Source organism: Ambystoma mexicanum, chromosome 10, assembly GCF_040938575.1.
Source record: "Ambystoma mexicanum isolate Mex_15411 chromosome 10, UKY_AmexF1_1, whole genome shotgun sequence".
Taxonomy (NCBI): domain Eukaryota; kingdom Metazoa; phylum Chordata; class Amphibia; order Caudata; family Ambystomatidae; genus Ambystoma; species Ambystoma mexicanum.
In genome coordinates this window covers 1,677,036,694-1,677,049,944 of record NC_090932.1, presented here as the reverse complement: position 1 = coordinate 1,677,049,944, position 13,251 = coordinate 1,677,036,694, and the positions used below count along the sequence as shown (strand labels likewise).

The 13,251-nt window shown below is 50.1% G+C and overlaps 1 protein-coding gene and 1 pseudogene across 1 annotated transcript in view; one reads left to right on the top strand and one right to left on the bottom strand.

Annotated features, from left to right (window-relative positions):
* LOC138496957 (28S ribosomal RNA) overlaps positions 1–1,170 on the top strand; it is a 3,464-nt pseudogene extending 2,294 nt beyond the window's left edge.
* LOC138493101 (vomeronasal type-2 receptor 116-like) overlaps positions 1–13,251 on the bottom strand; it is a 223,856-nt gene that overhangs the window by 85,696 nt on the left and 124,909 nt on the right. The window lies entirely within an intron of this gene.

Sequence of the window (13,251 nt, the reverse complement as noted above, 5' to 3'; positions counted from 1 at the left end):
CAGCGGGAGTAACTATGACTCTCTTAAGGCAGCCAAATGCCTCGTCATCTTATTAGTGACACGCATTATGGATGAACGAGATTCCCACTGTCCCACCCTAATATCTAGCAAAACCACGGCCAAGGGAACGGGCGCGGCAGAATCAGCAGGGGAAGAAGACCTGGTTGAGCGTGCCTCTAGTCTGGCACTGTGAAGAGACATGAGAGTTGTAGTATAAGTGGGAGGCCCTGGGGCTGCCAGTGAGATAACACTACTCTTATCGTTTTTTTCACTTACCCAGTGGGTGGGGGGCATGCCCAGTGGGGTACTCACTTCAGGCTCCAAGCGCCCGGCGCCCGCCGTGCGCCTCCCGTTCTGGGGACAGTGGCAGGTGGGGAGTTTGACTGGGGTGGTACACCTGTCAAACGATAACACAGGCGTCCTAAGGCAAGCTCAGGGAGGACAGAAACCTCCCGCGGAGCAGAAGGGCAAAAGCTCGCTTGATCTCGATTTTTAGTATGAATACAGACCGTGAAAGCGGGGCCTCACAATTCTTCTGACTTTTTGGGTTTCAAGCAGGAGGTGTCAGAAAGGTTACCACAGGGATAACTGGCTTTTGGCGGCCAAGCGTTCATAGCAGCGTCGCTTTTTGATCCTTCCATGTCGACTCATCCTATCATTGTGAAGCATATTTCACCAAGCGTTGGATTGGTCACCCTTTAATAGGGAACGTGAAGTGGGTTTAGACCCTCGTGAGACAGGTTAGTTTTACCATACTGATGATGTGTTGCAATAGTAATCCTGCTCAGTACGAGAGCAACTGCAGGTTCAGATATTTGGTGTATGTGCTTGGCTGAGGAGCCAATGGGGTGGAACTACCATCTATGGGATTATGACTGAACACCTCCAAATCAGAATCCCCCCTAAACCGTAACAATACCACATCGCTGTCGAGTCTCGGTTGGCCTAGGATAGCCGGCCTCTGGGCCGGTGCATAGAGCTGCTCGCCTCGGGACTAGAGTGTGCAGGAAAGTGGGCCACCACTCTCGCCTGTAGTGCACTGAATGTTCGTGGGGAACCTGGTGCTAAATCATTCGGTGACTACCTGATTCTGGTTCAGGGTTTCGTAAGCAGCAGAGCAGCTACCTCGCTGCGATCCATTGCAAGTCATCCTCTGAGACAAGCTTTTGTCTCAAGGTGCCGCAGCCGCCAAGAGTTTCCATCTTTCCTCCATCTTTCCTCCTGCTGTGCCACGGGGCGCACAGGAACCTCCTGGCCATCGTAGGTGTTCACCCACGGGGGTGTGCGGGCTATGCCGGGAGCGCTCTTCTACCTTTCCTAGTCAGCCTGGCGGACCAGATGGCCTCAGCTCCGGGCCTTCAAGAGGGTGCCTTAAGCCCCCAGACAGGGCAGGGGAAGAGAGGCTGCAAGCCACCCCAGGTTGTGGGGGTGTTACCTTAAGCCTATGCCCCTGGACGGTGGGGTCAGGGCAGGCACAGCCGGCAGGCTGCCGGCCCAACTGACCTGGGGAGTAGGCCCAGTTGGCCCGAGTTGTGGCCAGTGGACCAGATGGGAAGAGTTGCGGCTGACTCCTGCATTTGTCTCCGGTCAGGATTCTGTCGGCGGCGGTGTGGAAATATCTCCCAGGCCCTGGCCCGAGTGCGCAGAGGTCGTGCCTTAAGCCCCGGGCAGTGCGGGGAAGAGAGGGAGCAGCTTTAAGCCCCCACCCTAAAGCGCAGGGGTGGTACCTTAAGCCTGTGCCCCTGGACGGTGGGGTTTGGGCAGGCACAGCCTCCGGGCATTCTGGCCCGGGGAGTAGGACCAGATGGCCAGAGTTATGGCTGGCAGACCAGATGACCTGAGTTGCGGCTGGCTCCGGCATTTGTCTCCGATCGGGTTCCATAAGCACCCACTGCATGGTGGCTTAATAGTTGGCATGGAAGTGTCTCCCAGGCCCCTGCCCAAGTGCACAGAGGTGGCGCCTTAAGCCCTGGGCAGGGAAGAGAGGTGGCAGCTTAAGCCCCCAACCCAGAGCATGGGGTTGGTACCTTAAGCCGTGCCCCTGGACTGTGGGGTTGGAGCAGGCACGGCCTGCGGGCCGGCGGGTCATCTGGCCTGGGCAGTAGGCCCGGATGGCCCGAGTTGTGGCCAGCGGACCAGATGGCCTGAGTTGCGGCTGGCGCCGCTGGCTCGGCTGGCTCCTGCAATTGTCTCCGGTCAGGTTCCATAAGCGTGGGGGCTTAATAGTCGGTGTGGAAGTGCCACCCTGCGGACACCAGGGCGGCCGTGGCGCAGTTACCGGCCCCAGTTCCATGGTGTTTGTGGGCTGCTCCTGGTTCTTGGGCAAGTGTCGGTCGTGTATGGTCAGGTTCAAAACGAGGTACGTGTGTCAAGGGGCGCCCTGAGTGGGCCTCTACCTCCACAGGGCTACAACCACAGATAGCACCTGGCTTGAGTTCCATAGCGTTCGTGGGTTGCTCCAGATCCTTGGTCCAGTGCCACCCGTGTGCATCTAAGTCCAAGACGGGGTGTGTCTGTCAAGGGGCGCCCTGAGCAGGTCCCCTTCCTCCATGTCTCCATGTGGGGGTAAATGCGCTTGCAGTATCCGGCCCCGAGTTCCACAGTGTTTGTGGGTTAGTCCCAGAGGGAAAGGCTCTAATGTGGTGGGAGAAGCTCTAAGGGGGTCACAGCCAGAGCTGCAGGGAGATGGCCGGGGGTGCTGCCCCTGGGCTTGGGTACTGGTTTCAAAAGTCCCCGAGCCCAGTGGTGGACGCAAGGAGCCCCGGTGGGGTCCCCATCGCTCCCCACAGGGAAAAGCTCTAAAGGGGCCCTGCTAAAGCTCCAGGGTGGATGGGGGTGGGGGTGAAACCTCTGCACCTCCCTGGGCCGGCTGAGGGGGGCTTGCCCCACACGATGCCCCACGATGCTGGTGGCACTCTTCCGAGCACTCCGTGGGATATATTTGGCGCACTTGGTCCCTCTAGGGTTGGACTGCGTGGCCAGTCACGGCTGTTGTTTCAAGCAATTCGCTTCCAACCGCCTTGGGACCGTACCAAGGGTATGCCCCCCTCGAGGAGGGCCCCCTCGTGTGGGCAGCTTTCCCCTCTGAGCAGAGCGAAGGCCGAGCAGCCCGGCAGCTCCCCAGTGGTCAGATCAGAGTGGATGGGGTCCCCCCGCAAGCCACGATGCGGCCCCTCCTCCACAAGCACATTTCTCCAGCAGTTGAGAACGCACGTTCCATGGGGTGCTGAGCCCCTCTGTCGCCACAGTGGCGGCAGCGTGCGGGCAACCCCCTACAGCTTCAAATTGTGCCTGGTCCCAGACTCTAGCTCCCACCCACCCTGTGGTGTGGCGGAGCAGGCCAGGCCAACTGCGCCCACGTGACTGACCTGTCCACCCGACCCACATGCATCTGGGGACGCTCTTTGACGCTCGGTTCCTGCCGACAGCCCCAGAGGGTCTGAAGGTCGGCTCCAAGGCGGGCGCGCAGCTCCCCCCGTTTCTACCCTCCAGCCGGTGCGGCTACCTGGTTGAGACTGCCAGTAGCATATGCTTGTCTCAAAGATTACGCTATGCACGTGTAAGTACACACGGCCGGTACAGTGAAACTGCGAATGGCTCATTAGAACAGTTATGGTTCCTTTGATCGCTCCATCTGTTACTTGGATAACTGTGGTAATTCTAGAGCTAATACATGCCGACGAGCGCGGACCTCCCGTGATGCATGCATTTATCAGACCAAGACCAATCCGGGCTCGCCCTGCCGCTTTCGTGACTCTAGAAAACTTTGGGCCGATCGCACATCCCTGTGACGATGATGATACATTTGGATGTCTGCCCTATCAACTTTGGATGTTACTTTCTGTGCCTACCATGGTGACCACAGGTAATGGGGAGTCAGGGTTTGATTCCAGAGAGGGAGCCTGAGAAACGGCTACCACATCCAAGGAAGACAGCAGGCGTGCAAATTACCCACTCCCGACTCCGGGAGTTAGTGACGAAAAATAACAATACAGGACTCTTTCGAGGCACTGTAATTGGGATGAGTACACTTTAAACCCTTTAACCAGAACCCATTGGAGGGCAAGTCTGGTGCCAGCAGCCGCGGTAATTCCAACTCCAATAGCGTATATTAAAGTTGCTGCAGTTAAAATGCTCGTAGTTGGATCTTGTGGTCTTATTGTCCCCCAAAGAAGTTGCGGATGGACTTGCGTATCTTGTCGCAAATTACTGCGTCTCTCAGCATATGGCAGCGGAACCGCCACTTCCAGAGCCCCACCCCCAACCTGTACCCATTGGATTTCTAGCTTCAGGGGAGCGTGGTCAGACAGGGCTATGGGTCCCCTTTCTATGTACCGTACTTGGCCAAGCAGTGTCACCGAAACCGATATGTAATCAATTCTTGAGAATGATCGGTGCACATGTGAGTAGTAAGTATACCCCTTGGAGTCCCCTTTAGGTTCATGCCATGTATCTGCTAATGCCATTCTTTTTACGCTAGTCTGTAGTTTACTAGATGAGCCTTTAGATGAGGGCGTCCTGTCTGCGCTTCTGTCAATGAATGGGCACCACGCCAAGTTAAAATTCCCTGTCAGTATTAGCTGGCCCGTTGTGAACTGGTCTAGCTTCTCCAAAAAAACCTGCAAGTATCCGTCCTGCCCTGAGTTGCGGGCGTACACCATGGCGATTGAGAGAGTTTCCCCCCCCCATTGTAGCTGGACGAAGAGGAATCTACCTTCCTTTCCGGCTTTTGTGCCTATTTTTTGGACGTCAGGTAGGTGTCTAAACGCGATGAGGACCACTCGAACCTTGCTCTTGTTGTTGGCTTGCAGAACCTGGGAGTACCTTCTCAACTTCATTCTGTGTCTGTCTTGCTTACAGATATGGGTCTCCTGGAGCGTCACAATGTTGCGCTTGGTATCCTGGAGGAGGTTCTCCAGTTTCCATCTCTTAGCCAGTGTGTTTAGTCCTCTAACATTGAGTGTTAGTATGTGGATCCCTTTTCTGCTACCCATTCCCCGTTACGCCCTAAGAGTAATCATGTTTCAGCGATCCCCTTCCCCTTCGATTCCCCCCCTCCCATTCCGGGTGGACTTGGCTCAACTTCCCCAGGCCGTAACATCGTCCTAGGTTGCTGGGTCTTGTTCCCATCCCGGAGAATAACTGTGCGGGGGGGCCATTCCTCTGCTCTCCCCTGTTTTCAAGATCTGTCACCATCCCCCCTGACTCCCCGAGCCGACCCTTAGGCTGACATTCCCCTTGTAACGCCACCGGGTCTTAACCCTTGTCTCGTGAACCCCGCTGCTGCTGTTAAGTGGACGGCCTATTCAGCCTGGGGGCTTCAGTTGCTGCCCCCTTGGGCCCCGCAATTGTTTGCATCTTGTCTTTGACCCGGTACTCTTTTCCACTCACTTGGCTTCTCTTAGTGGCCTTCATCTTCTGAACTCCTATAATGTCATCCCCCTGCATCCCCTTCTTCTTCAATATTCAGGATCTTGAGTCCCTCATCTAACGTGGTGATGCAGCGTTGGCGCCCTTCCCACTTGAAGACCATTCCAAAGGGGATTGTCCACCTGTATCTTATCTGGGCTTTAGCAAGGGCTTTGGTTATCGAGCCCATTTGCTTCCTCTTTGTTAGTGTGGATTTGGCCAGGTCCTGGAAAAGTTCTATGACAGTGCTTTCCTCGCCGCTTGGAGGATCGATTCTTTTTGGTTGTATCGCTGTAAAGCCATCACCACTTCTCTTGGCCTGGCCCCGGGTTCTTCTCACTGCAGACCCACGCAGTAAATTCTATTCCTCCCCCAGCCTCTATGTCCAGCAAATCTTTGGACACATGTTGCATTGTTTCCCTGAGTTCGGCATCGCTCACACTTTCCGGCAGCCCCTTCACCCTGATGTTGGACCTTCTCAAGCGGTTCTTCAAGTCCTCTGCTTTGAGCTCCAGGTTGTGTGTCACTAATGCCAGCTGCTCCACTAATACATCTATCTTCCGGGTGTCTTCAGTGTGTTCTTTATTGGTGTTTTCATTTGTATTAACTCTGTCACCCAATTCAACTATGTCGCCTTTGATTTCCTGCAGGGATTGTGAAAGTTCTCTGCATATTAGGCTTAATTGTGTCTGAAGGGTAGCCGTCATTTGGTCACTGAATGCCTTAAAGGACTGTTGCAGCACCTCGCTCGTGACCTCTTGCCCCTGTGGCAGCATGTGAGGTTCCTCCAACCCCTGCCTCTCTATCACTGCTGGATCCTCTTCCTCCGGGGCTTCCCCCTCCTAGCTTTTGGAGGGTCCATTCCTGTTTATTTGAGATCTTGGCCCCGGGGGGGCCCTCTTTGGCCTCATTGGGCTTGTTGCACGACGTTGCTGGGTGATGGTGAGTGCCTGTCTGCACCTTACTCTGGGGGGCTTCTTCCTTGGCCTTTGAGGATCCTCTTGACCCCGGGGTATTGGGGATTTGTTCTGTATGAAGGGAATTCTCCTCTCTCTCTCCTGTGCGCCACGAGGGTCTAGCTCCCCTTTAGGGCCTGGGTTGGTTGCCCCCTGGGGACCGTGGGGTTAGTACGCTCAAAGGTGACCTTGAAGTGATCATGGTTGCGGTGTCACACTGGCCCAGAGCCCAGGAGCTTCTTGAATTTCTTCCCGGGGTTCCCCCGTGCTCCCAACACTCCTTGGCCTCTAAGTACGCTCTTGCCCCCCTGGAGGTTTCTTCTCGGTTAATCTTGCATGGCAGGGTTAGTTTTCATGAGGTTGGGTGGTGGAGCGGAGCAGCACTCTCCTGTAGAGTCCAATGCTGGTGGTTGGGAGCATGTGACGTCCCCCCTGGGTTGCTTCCCTGGCCGTTGGTCGGGGGATGCTGCAGGAGACTTAGTGCTGTTGCCCTTCTATTACTGCAGGTTGCCTTTGATGTTGCTGAATTGTATGGGTTTGGGCCTTTGCCTGGATCCGGGTATGCTGCGCGTCTCCCGGCATAGGGGGTCCCCTTCCAAGTGTAGGTTATGGTGCGTTGGGGCAGATGCTTTTGTAAATCTCCATGTCCGTTGTTTAAGAGGGGAGTGGCTTGCGTGCGCCCACGTGGCTCCCGACTCCATTAATTATGCCTGCTTACCCTCCGCCAGATGGGCCATCACCGCTCATGGGGGCCCTGCGCCACCTGGTTCGTGGAGGCCCTGCGTTGCGCGGAGCTGGGCTTGCTGTATGTGGCCGAAGCAGGCACAAGATTTCAGGGGAATACTGTCCAATACCCCTCCTTATATTTGTAGCGTGGTGTCCGCGCCGTGCCGGCTGTGCTGGTTTGCTGCACTGCAGTGCGTGTGCCAGCGCTTCCTGGTAGGCACACTGGTCTGGCAGCCTCATCTCCCCCATGTCGGCCGCCGGTGATCCGCGGTGGTCCGCCCACACTCCCTAGTCTCGACTATGTTGCCGTGGCTTAACGGGCACACTACATCTTCTGCACCACCCGTGGGTGTCCTCTCTGATCTCCTCCGGCTCAGCTGCTAATCCCTATGCAGGCATTACTGCTGGCGGTTTCAGGTCCGCTCACTTTGCCCCTCTCTGCCTTCAAACGCTCCAGTTGGAGTTTTCTTGGGGACAGCTCGATTCTCTGGTCGTCCCGTTTACTTTTGCTGCCCCGCGGTCTTGGTTTTAACGCTGCTTATTGCTCCTTTCTCGGGTCGCTGTGAAGGAGTGAGCTCCTCGCGGTGGAGTGGTCACGGCGGCCATCTTGGAATCTTCTTATGAAGCTTTTTGAAGCCTACGTCTGCCCTTTCTTGAGTAATACTTCTTCTTCCACACTCCCCAATCTAGTTTGCATCCCGGACGTGACACAGGGGTGCTGGTCTCCAAAGTTGATGATGTGGTTTGGCTGCAAGACTCGGGCGGCATCTGTGCTTTATTGTTACTTGACTTATCTGCCGCGTTTGATACCATTGATCTTGCCATCTTGCTCGTCTGGACCGACCCATCTGGTGCTGTTCTTTCTTGGGTTTGTTTGTTTCTCTCTAACCGAACAGTCAATTTCCCTGCCCCCTTTTCACTTGGGCACAGAGTGAAAAGGGGGCAGAGAAATTGACTGTTGACTTGTGGAGTCTCTCAGGTTTCCTCCATCTTCCAGGTTTTGTTTACCATGTATATGCAACCTCTTACCAAGCTGATTCAAGTTGAACAGGGATAAAATGGAGGTTTTGGTGGTGGGCCCTCCTTCCTCTACTACCTTTTGTACCCTCTCTATTTGGCCATCTTTAGAGGTAAATATTTTTATTTTTTATTTTTTTATTTTATTTGGTTTGCAGTATACATACAAAAGACAGAAAAACCAACCTTAACAATTTAATACAAAATGTTCAAAAACAAAACTTAAAATTTTACCATTTCTTTTCTGGGCTGAAAATAGAGGGGAAGAGTGTGGGGGGAAACATTAAGTAGAAAAACGAAGAAGAAACAGAAGAAAAGAAAGAAGTCTTACGGAGGCCAAAGCCTATTTCTTTCCTCCTCCCCAAATCATTAAGAGATACATTTTAGATGGAGATTATATCATTCTCCATGATGAGGCAATTTTCTGTCTCTTTAATGTGTCCAAAAAACCTCCCCCCTCCTAATCTTGAAGTTCCAAGATGTGATTCATTGGTTGGGCCAAGAGCTTATTTTCTTGCTGTGTATTGATGTTTTGTTGACATTTTAGCAGGACTGATACATATTTGCTTCCTCAGTCCTTCTTTCTGATGGGAGTGTTGTTTTCCACCAGATGTATGGATTGAAGTAGACTTACCACTGCTGCTGTGAGCTGTATTTCATGCCCTGCTATTATTCTATGCCACATGTTCTCTGATGTCAACCAGTCAGATCTTTCTACGAATCTTCCTAGTATTTTCATCCTTAGGCCCCACATTCCTTTGCATTCAATTAATAAATGTCTTAGGGGCTGATTTCTTGGGACCGCACATCCCTCGCAGTATTTTACTGCCTGCTCTGGCTGTTTTTGGATTTCTAATATTTCCCCTGTGGGTAGTATGTTCAGTCTTGCTCTGAGAAAGTTGGTCCTAATTTTCTCATCCGGGAATTTTTCTAAGTACATAGGAAGAGTTCCCACTCTCTTGTCAATGACCAGAAAAGTGTTCTTTGGGGTTGATGATCTTGTTTTCCCTATTGTATCTATCTAATCGAGTTTTTCCAATTCCCGTTTTACCTTCAGGGGGTTATTTTACAGTGTTTTGAGACTCAGGCCCATCCTAGCTAATGCAGCTTTTATTTTCAATTCCAGTACCTGCGGAATCCCAGATTTCGATTGGTTGTGATGTTCCTTGATGTCCTCATATAGAGAGCCTCTTTTAGGGGTTGTGATCTCCCTATAGAGGGACATCAATTTCCATTCTGCTAGACAGTTCAAGGATTTTAATCCCATATCAAATCGCAACTGCCATCCTGATCTACTCCATGGTAGGTTAAGGACTCTTTTCCAAATGCCCACTATAAGTTCCACAGTTGCGATTTGGCTTCTAAGCCATATAGCAATATTGGCACTATCTTGATCAAGTAATATTTTATCATTGGGGCCACTGAAAATTTGCAATATCTACCTCTGATTTTAATCAGATGGGGGGTTAAAGAAAGGGCTTTAGAAAGCACATCTCTCTCTGCTTTATGGTTGGCTGGGCTTGCATAGATCTTATAACCCAGATATGTCAGGTCTTCGACTTGTGGAATTCTCAGTCCGTCCAGAACCCATTACTTGTAGTTAACCTTTTTCCTTTGGTGCTTAAATACTAATGTCCTGGACTTCTTTGAATTTATTATCAACCCGTTTTCCTTAGCATATTTGCTCAGCCCATTCAACAGTCGCTGCAGACCAATAACGGGTTTATCGAGCAAGACGATGTCGTCCGCGTAGGCCAGCCAGAATATTTTCCCTCTATTAAGTTCTGGACTGGCCAGCGTGGACGAGATCAAATGCTTGCCTGCGTCAGCCAGAAATAGATTGAAAAATGTGGGTGCCCCCAAGCAGCCCTGTCTTCCCTCTTTTTCTACTAGGACTGAATCTGAAAGGTGACCCTTGTTTTCCAGGCATACCCTTACACTTGTTCCCCTGTGTAGTTCCATTAGCATTGACAAGAGCGATTCTGGAATTCCCTTTCTTCTGAGTTTATGCCATAGCCTTGCTCTATCAATTTGGTCGAAGGCCTTGGAGAGATCTATCCAGGCCCCAAATAGTGGTGTCCCTCCTTTGGCCTTTGATGTTTAACTGAGGAGGTTTAGCATAATCCCATTCAGGGCCGTTGATAGCCCCTTTCTGAACCCAGTCTGACATCGGGATAATACCTCCTCCTCTTATACCCAACCCGAGAGGTCATTTAGCAGACGCCTCATGAATATTTTACTATCAATATCCAGGAGGGCTATAGGTCGATAGTTTGAGGGGTTTGACCTATCCCCCTCCTTGAAAAATGATATGATCAATGCTGTCTTCCACGATGGGGGGAAGCTCTTTTGCTGTAGAATCTCAGTGAAAAGTCTCTTTAACAATTCTGGCCAAAGTGATGGATTTTTTCTGAGTACATGATATGTGAGGCCATTGGGGCCTGCAGCTCTTGATGTTGATGCCTTGGATGTTACCTCTCTGATCTCATCCACCTCTGCTTGCAATTTCCACCCCTTATTTAGTGGCAGGCAGTCTGGTTCTTTTAGTACCTTCCCAAAGCTATTTGTAAGATGTTCTAACCAGCTTTTTTCGGGCACCAGATTGCATAACGTGCTGTTGGACTGAGGGTCTAGCTCTCGTATCACTGACCAGAAGCTTTTTGACGATGAATTCGAGACCAGCTTTAACATTTGCTCCCCTTCTCTTTGATGGAGGAGAGCCTTATGGTTCTTTACCCATGCCTTATAGTTTCGCCTGATTATTTTTATTTGCAAAGTATAGGATTCTTGATCCAATTTTTGGATCTTTAATCCTCTGATACTTTCTCAGATTTCTCTTTCTTTCTCTAGTGTCTTCATCAAAACTATGGAGATGTTTATGTTTTGCCTTGTTTAGTGGTGGTTTTGGGGGGGCTAGTGACCATATAACATTCATAAACTTTTCTGGTTGACATAGCTCTTGGGTCGTCTGCTCTGAGATGTTTTGTAATTTTTTATTTAGGTCTTTCCCATCTTGCCCATATTTCATCAACCTTACTTTCCCCTTTATTCCTATTAGTTCTTGGCTGTAGATAAGCTTAGACAATACAGGGTCGTCTGTGAATGAAGGCTCCAATCTCGAGTGGTCACTCCCTCCTACATGTTCTACTCTTAATTCCGATTTACGCGTGAATAATCCCTCACTGGCAAAGATATAATCTAATACTGAGGCCGATGTTGCCTCTGTGCCATGTCATGCAGGGTTTTTCATCCTCTTGATTAGTATTATTTAGCATTTTCAAGTCCCATGGCTTTGTGAACTCCAACCATGCCCTCCTTTTATTGGAGAGTATGTACTTTTCTCCCCCCGCACGTCCCCTTTTGTAATGCACGCATTCTGCATTGAAGTCTCCTGCTAGCAGAATGTCTGCTTCTTGCTACTCCACCTTGATCTTTTCCAACAGTTCTGCTAGATTTTCCAGAAAAACCTGAATTTTAAAAGATGCAGGATTCCAATACAAATGTATCACAATTAAGGCAGCCTCTTTCGGGTCTGGGGTAGTTTGGACTTTGCAGGCCAGTATTCCAATTCCGTCTTTCCAGATTTGGGTGGCATATTTGATGGTACTATTTTTAATAGATGTAATCAGTCCCCCGCCGGACTCCCTTTTGCCTTTTACCTCGCTGGTAAGCAAAATGTGGTAAATCCTTCTATCTCTATTGGATTTACCAGCCAGGTTTCTTGTAATACCAAAATATCCATCTTCCGAAATAGGTAATCCTTTATTTCTTTCGTCCTGAACGTGCAGGAACCTCTTGTGTTCTAGCTCACCATATTCAATCCCTTCTGCCTAAAGGCTCTCAGTACCTAGGTCCATATTTCTCAGGACTTGTGTCAATATAACAGGTAGAGCTGCCAATGTTTTTTCCTGCATTGATACTTCTTGTGTAGATGTTCCTTTTCCTTCTACACTTGGCCCCCGAGGCCCTCTTCCATCCCGCTGCTCCATCTCCTTATACGCCTCCTGTTGATTTGCTGGTGCTTGGGGGGAACTGGGGAGGGAAGTGTACACTGTTAGACCTTCTGGTTCAAGCTCTTTTCTTGCCTTTAGAATTGTGGTTTGAGCTTTATTTGAGCATAAACCAATTTCCACCATAAACAAGTTTTTACGGTCAGGGAACTTCACATATTCAATGTCCTCCGTAAAGAATAAGTAGAGACATCTACTTTTTAAAAATATGGACACTATTACCATTCTACTGAGGGATTTGATGTTTTTGATGACATCTTCAGCCATAGTTTTGGAATTTCGAAGCCAGTGGGAGTTATTTCATGGTTGTCTGATTCACTACTTTGCCTCCCCAGTTCCTCTTCGGTCTTAGTTCCGGGCTTCCCACTTTCTTTAGGCTGTTCTCTTTTGTTCAGATTCAGGAATAGTCTGGAATTTTCCCTTACCCAGGCTCATGACTACCTGGTTTGAGGGTTCTTGCTGACCTCTAATTGGCGGCATCAGTTCATTTTTCTTCACTTTTTCAAATATTGGGGCTATTTTAATTTTTAATGCCCCCAACCCTAATGGGTTTTTGCTTTTTTTTAATGACGATCGGGGCAAGTTTCAACTGTTTGTTCTTACAGGTCGTTGGGGCTTTGACGGATTTGGTGAAGACCTCAGTCTGTAGGCCAATACTCACTCCCATTATTTTCGGTATACTCCTTGAGGCTTCTTGACTCGCCCTTTTCTCGCCCTTCTGTTTTTGGGCCCAGTTCTCGGGGCTTCTCTCGACAGGTTCTTGGCGCCCTCTGCCTCTCTATCCCGAGTTTTTTTTCTGTTCTGCTTCTTTTCCTTTTCTGAAGCCCCGTTTATTTTCTTCACTGGCCGTTTCCAATTTCTGATTTTTGTTATTTTTTATTTTTTTTCTTTTTTTTGTTAAATGAGGGATGACTTCTTGCTTGTTGTTTTTCCCTTTTCGTCTTTTATTTGTCTTTCCTCTTCTCCTATAATTTTGATTGCTTGCTTCTGTCCAGCTTATATTCGAAGCATTTAGGGTGCCTCCCGTTTTATTCCCCAATATACTTCTGTCCTATTTTTCAATGGCCTCTTGTTCTTCCACTATTTGGGCTGTCTTCAATAGCTCTTCTATAGTCGATTCCGACAGAGGCGTG